Raw genomic sequence first — 6471 nt, forward strand, 5'->3', positions numbered from 1 at the left:
ATGTGCATTCTCAGCCAATATTAGTATTTTAGCCAATGTTAGTTTTAGTATTATCAGTCACTTCTTTTTGCCTTTCTTCCTCCAGGAACCTGTTCTTTTTCAAATGTTTTTATAATACGTTGCAGCACCGTCCTGCACAATCACACAGGTTCACAAATTCACATGAGGAACTATTCAGTCACTTTTCTAGAGCAGGAAATAATAATAATTTTCATTATTGATTATTCTACAAATGATAAGACTTTAGTCTATAAAATATCAAAAGAATATTGAAAAATGATCCATCACAATACATATTCAAGGCAATATGTTCATATTGTTTATTCTATCTGACAAATGGTCCAAAATCCAAATATATCTAATATACATTGACATAAAAATCCTCACATTTGAAAAGCTGAAACCAGCAAATGTGTGGCCTTACTGCTTGATAAATTACATAAACAAATTAATCGATTATCAAATTTTTGCAAGCACATTTTCTGTCAATTAATTGATTAATCATATAATTGTTTCACCAAGGTGAACTCCCTTTGATAGGGCAAACTAAGACAGCTCTCTGTTTATTATGTGCGATCAACACTGTTTCCAAGAAATCATGTTTATAATACTAATTTGAAACAGCATGTGGGAGAAATGTAAGAGCATGTGAACTATGTTTTTTATCTACATAATTTGGAAATGCATTTAATAAATCTAACTGCCAAGTCGTGTTCACTAACAAAATATCTTACGTGTTTTCCCTGGAGATATTTCAGTAGTTTCACTTGTTTAAGGTTAGGGGAAAATTGTAGTTAAATACTGAAAAAGTCAGCAGTGACTGGAAGCACAAGACAGGACATTTTTATCATGTAACTGAAATCACAGTCTTTCCCTAACCTTGACCTAAGTCTTGCTCCTTTTACATGAATGTAGCGCTGTGTTCATTGTACATAATGTTGCCATTGAACATGGTTACACAGTTACCTCGAAATGAATTTGGCAAAACTAATTAGTATATCTACATACTTTCTAGACAGGGTTAGCACGATGGAGCAACTTATGGCTACATTTGGCTCATACTGACCAGTCATGTCTAAATCAACAAGTGAATATCCGAGTCTAATAGAAATAGTTGCATACACATGCATAGAGATCTGTTCTGCTGCGGTGCTGTAGTGCTGCGTGGGGCCTCTTGTTGCCCCAGTGGCGGTGAAGGGGGAATTAGATGTAGTGTTGTCTGAGTCCCTGTTAATCCTCTGCTGATTAGTGGAATTCTCATCAGGGCTCCTTGAGAGAGAGCGAGAGAGAATGAGAGTGGGAGAGAGAAAAAAGTAGAAAGAGAGACAGAAAAACCGAATGGGAGGGAAAAAAAGGAGAAAGAAGAGTTGGGGAAAACCCCCCCTGCCTTCCACGTTTCCTCTAGTCAGCCCCCCCACCCCCCCACCCGCCACGCCATGGACCGCAGGCCTGCGTCTCCTTCGGCCAATAAGATCTCAGGCCCCAGGTCACCTGGCTCACCAGACTAATCCTGAATCTGCCTTGTAGATTAGCACTTTCCCACTCGCAGCCACTCTAGCCCAAGCCCCGGCAAATCCCGAGGTAAATGTCGGAGCTTCCGGTAAGTGGGTGAGCACGGCGTTGTGCAGTGGATTAAGGAGAATAGGATAATATTTACAAGCCCATTGCCAGTAGTGATAAGGCTGGGGATAAACAGTAATGGTCCGTCTTTAGCCTTTTTTTCCCCCTCTCCCTTGTCAAGGCAAATTGTTAAATCTCTGAATCCCTGTGTACAGTGTCTGACATTGATGTGCTAAATTAGTCTGCAGTGAGTAAGGTCATGTCACTTATCTGTAGCTCTATTCTTGTTTAAATGATTAAATGGATAAAGAATTATTGGGAAATATTCTAATAAGTAGGTAATGATAATATGAGGTGAGAATGGATTTCTGTGTCAATCAAGAATAGCCCTTTGAGACACTTTGAACACATTTGGAGTTTGGTTCCAATAACAATTCGGTAATCAGGGCCATGCTCAAGAGTGCTTACAATTAGATAAGTGCTTGATTGTCATTAATTTGTGATCTCAAAGACAGAAAAAGGATTCCTAAACAGGTTGCATGTCTAGCATGCTTTACATTATGGAATAACTCTAAAAGTGCCAGAACTATAGATCAAAATATTCAATATCCAGTTTAGTGCCTCATGCAAAGTGTCATAGAGAACATAAATCAGTGCACATCTTTAAAAAGCATCTCAAAATCTATTTGTTTTCTTTGGCTTTCTCATGATTTGACACATCTTATTTTGTGAGTTTTACACTTAATTCTGCTTGTTTTTAGATATTGTCTTCTCTGTCTCTTTATCTCCCTCTTTACATTTTCTTCTTCTTGTAAATGATTTTCTCACTTCTGTTTTGAAAAGGCTATATATGAACGAAGGCTTGTCTTTAGAAATGAGATTGTATATAGTTTACATATTAGCCAGAATCAGGGTTACAACTGTACGGTAATTCCATGATTCTGTAAATAACAATAGGTAAAAACCCATCAGTACAAGATGGCCGATACCTCATGTCCATGTCTACACCTTACATATCATCATACTGATGGACTAGTTTTCTCTCTACTGTAGATGGCACTGTTAACCTTGACTTGCACTTGGTTGGGACTTCAGAGTTGAGGAAGTAGAGTGGGGCAGAAACAGTCGACGTCTGCTCCTTATTACTGCTCTGAGCCCCGGGGAGAAATTAATTAAAGTGGGGAATAATAATAATAATAATAATAATAACAAAGATTATCTTTGTCATCACAGTTATGCTAACAACAGTAATGGAGTTCTGAGGGGAGCCGGCGGCTGAAACAAAGACCCTCCAGTTTTTATCTTACAGAAAACTATACAGAAAACTGTAGGTACAGAGCTGTTTCTCTTTTTTTTTTTTTGTCCTGTGTTTTTCAGAGAAGTGGTGGTGGTGGTGGGTGGAGGGAGTTTAGGACGGGGGAGGTTCGGGGTGAGGGCCGGAGTGAAAGGCAAGTGTGTTATTGTAACAGAGCTTATGAGGGAGTCAAGAGGAGGGCAGTGTGCCGATCGCACGCTAGGCTGCATGATTCACAGAAGAGGCCTGAACACGAACCACCCACCTCCCCCCTGCTTCTGAAATCCCCACCGTCAGTTTGCATTATGGGATTAATACCAAAGTGATGGCGAATCACCTCACGTCACCTCTCGTGTGGGCGACGCCACCCATCTGGGGTTAATTGGCACCTTAACCTGTGGACAATGTCAAAACAGACAAGAAATTATCTCAATATATGCCAATATTTTCTACTCTGAGGTAGACAAAACATCAATGCAACCACTGATGTTCAACTATGATGGAAAAAAAAACAACTTGAAAATGTATTTTGTCACATTATAGTGGCATTTGCTCCCCACCCGAAGGTGAAAACTTGTAATACCAGTCTCGATTTACAACATCTTATGTGGGTTGAGAAAACTGTTTTACCTTATGGCAAGCCCCCTTGGATAATTTCAAACACGCCTTATAAATCAATGTAAGAACAAGGTTTTAATCCATGAAAAGCTGACCTTGATGAAATGTGAGATTTCACATGGCAGCGAAGATACATCTCTCACTTTTGAAAGTTGTTTGTGTCTGCAAATGTCAATGAATGCATGCAATGTTATCTAATTACATCACAGAGCACGTTAGAAATGTCCTGCAGCAGCCACCTCACCCTGTTACATTATCTGAACTGATGAACCCTTATTGAAACAAAGGGACCCGGCCCTGTCTCGTGACCGGCACTCGAACCTCTTTTCATGTTGCCTGTAAAAGGGGGCTGACTGACCTCATGCGCTGCTGGGATATTACTTTACGTCTTCATCAGGCTGCGCCCTCAGTGTCAGCCTGTGAGTGATTCGAGCCTGTCGTGCACGTCACTGCATCGCTTCCTGTGCACTTTGAGTCAGTGGCTGGTCACCGAACCCTAATGGAAGACAGGTGTGGAGAGAGAAAGAGAGAGTCAGACTGAGGAATTAAAGATGAGAAAGAGGAACCGATGGTCAAAAATCACAAAAAAACTTTTAAAACTTTTTGTCATGTCCAAAATCAGAATAATCTATTGACTGTTAAGGGTCAGAAGACTGAAATGATATTGGTTTCTACTGCTCATCAATAGTTAATTCAATCAAATGATAATGCAAGCAGGCAAATTTGCCCAAGTTATGAATTCCGGATAATTGTGAAAGATAAATGTTCTTTGTCCTCTTCACTTCTCCACAATCCAATTAGGATTCAATGCCTAGAAAATCAGATGACTGTATGCTCTGGAACAAGATAAAGTTAGCTTAGCTGCTCATTAGCCATTTCCTTGAGCCCTCTTGTAATATTGTCTTACCAAAGTTAGCTTTGGTCTGAATTACTAATCAAGAGCACACATCCGGTGTTTGATGAAATTTTTACCTATTCCCAAAGCATTTCCTCTCCCCGCAAAAATTCATTAGTTTCAGCTAGAAAAGGAAAACGGGGGTGTCGTGCACATATTGAGTTAAGTTACTTTGTCTCTTTTTTCTCTCTCTTGCTCATTCTTTCGATCTGATAACATTCTCTGTTCTTTTTTTTTGCCTAAAGTTTCTTGTCCTCTTTGTGGTCCCCTCATTCCAGCGCATGTCTCTTCCCAGGGAAACATCACTGAGAGTCAGGGTGTGGGCGTCTCGGGTAAAAAAAAAATCTCTGTGTTGTCTGTTCTGTGGACACCCTCTCTGTTATGACTGGAAACGGACCCCCATGTGGGAATAAGGTGGGAGGAACATTATAGGCAAATATCCACTGCAAAAAATGTCTAATTTAACAAGTAATTTAAACTTGTACACAGATGTTCCCACAATGAAAAATAAAGTCAGTATCAAAATAAACAAATCTGCCACTGGGGTAAGGTAATTTCACTTTTTTTCTGCCATGATACCACTTGGATTTATTTCAGACATTTTCCTTGAATCAGGCAACATACATACAAGTATTTTAGCCTTATGTTGAAATCTGTAGAGTAAGGACTTGTTGGACATTTCTTGCAGTGGAGTAACCAGAGAATAGCCTGGTATGTACATAGCAATTATATCTCAGCGCCCTGTGCAGAGTAGACATAGCTGAAACACACTCAGAGGGGTCACTGCCCAGGGGATCGGGGTTTGCCCATTAAAACATCATCAGACAATGCAGTTTATTTAAAGAGACATATGACTCTCCACTGCTACTGTTTACCCTCCCTCCACTAGAGAGCAAAGAAAATACCACATAAAATCAAAGAGAAAATGGAAACTATGATTTCCAGTAAGTGAAGTCACCACAGGTCAAAAGATGCATGTAAAGGGCTGATGTATTTATTTGCAATGGGGACTCAGAGAGGATGAGCAGGGAATGTGTTTAACTTGCCCTGAGAGTTTTAGCCTCCTTCAAAATGCTTTATGTCTGTCCTGGAATCTATTTTGGTTCCTTGAGTTTATCTTTCCGGACTTCAGAAACACGGAAGGTCTCATCCTCAGAAATTCTACTTTTGGAGCCAAGACTCTCTAAAATTTACATTTTGTCATCTTTTTTTTTCATTTTCTTGTTTTTTTTTTTGGTTCTCAGACAGTAGTAGATATCTCTGTTTGAAATGAAACCATTCAATGACTGCCACTTCATATATTGTCATTTCTTGGATTATAATGTGCAGCAACAGCTCCATAGTAAGACTCATCTGTGTTTCACACCTCTACTCAGATAAATCAGTCAACATGAACACCCCCATGTCGCCCCAGTGGGCTAATGTTCCCTTCCTCTCCGAGCCCCTGGAGGATCCGTCACCCAGCTGCATGCCCACCCTATCTGGAATATTTAGCTCAGATAGCAGATTTGCTCCCTCTAATTGTCCTGTCAGTAAATCAGTAGCTTCAGTTCCTCCCTCCTTTAACTGTTCCATGTCACCAGTCTTATACACCGCCTGATGTGTGCAGATAGCGTCTTTGTTCTTGAGAGGCGCCGGCTGTTTTTGCTGGCGACTTGTGTGTGGCGAATGAAAAGCAGGTCTTCTGCTGGGCCAAAGGAAGAGTGAATGTTGAGAGCACATGCAGGCGGTAAAAGAACTGGAACACTGAGGAGGGAAAAGGAAAAAAAAACAAACAACTGCATTATGATTGGCTCAATTAAATGCATCTTTCTTGAAATTAGACTCTGCTCCAGTATCCACTTGTGGATCCTCATTTGTGGTTTCTCATTTACATTAATGATCATTCAGCACGTAGCATGGCTGAATGGAACATACCAGTGTCCTATTGTTGGTTACTAAACATAAACTCATTATTCATTCATTTGCAGATAATTAACCCTGCAACAAAGGCCACAATGAACAGAAATGTTTTTCTATAAGTTTGGTAAAAATCCATTTTTTGTTTGGAAAAAAAAAAAAAAAGCTTAATTTTGAAGTGGTGGGCTATGCTCACTGGGTATGG

The 6471-nt window shown here is 40.0% G+C and overlaps 1 long non-coding RNA gene across 2 annotated transcripts; it reads right to left on the minus strand.

The window, feature by feature from the left end:
• Nucleotides 1-345: 345 nt before the first annotated feature.
• LOC121902191 lies at nt 346-4016 on the minus strand. Of its 2 annotated transcripts, none has more exons than XR_006097488.1 (3): nt 3831-4016; nt 3192-3249; nt 346-1269 (listed from the first exon to the last, which is right to left on the minus strand). It is a non-coding gene; the product is annotated as an uncharacterized LOC121902191 (long non-coding RNA). The 2 variants fall into 2 exon arrangements; XR_006097487.1 differs by having other exon boundaries at nt 3173-3249.
• Between the last annotated feature and the right edge of the window lie 2455 nt (nt 4017-6471).

This window comes from Thunnus maccoyii, chromosome 8 (genome assembly GCF_910596095.1).
Source record: "Thunnus maccoyii chromosome 8, fThuMac1.1, whole genome shotgun sequence".
NCBI lineage: Eukaryota > Metazoa > Chordata > Actinopteri > Scombriformes > Scombridae > Thunnus > Thunnus maccoyii.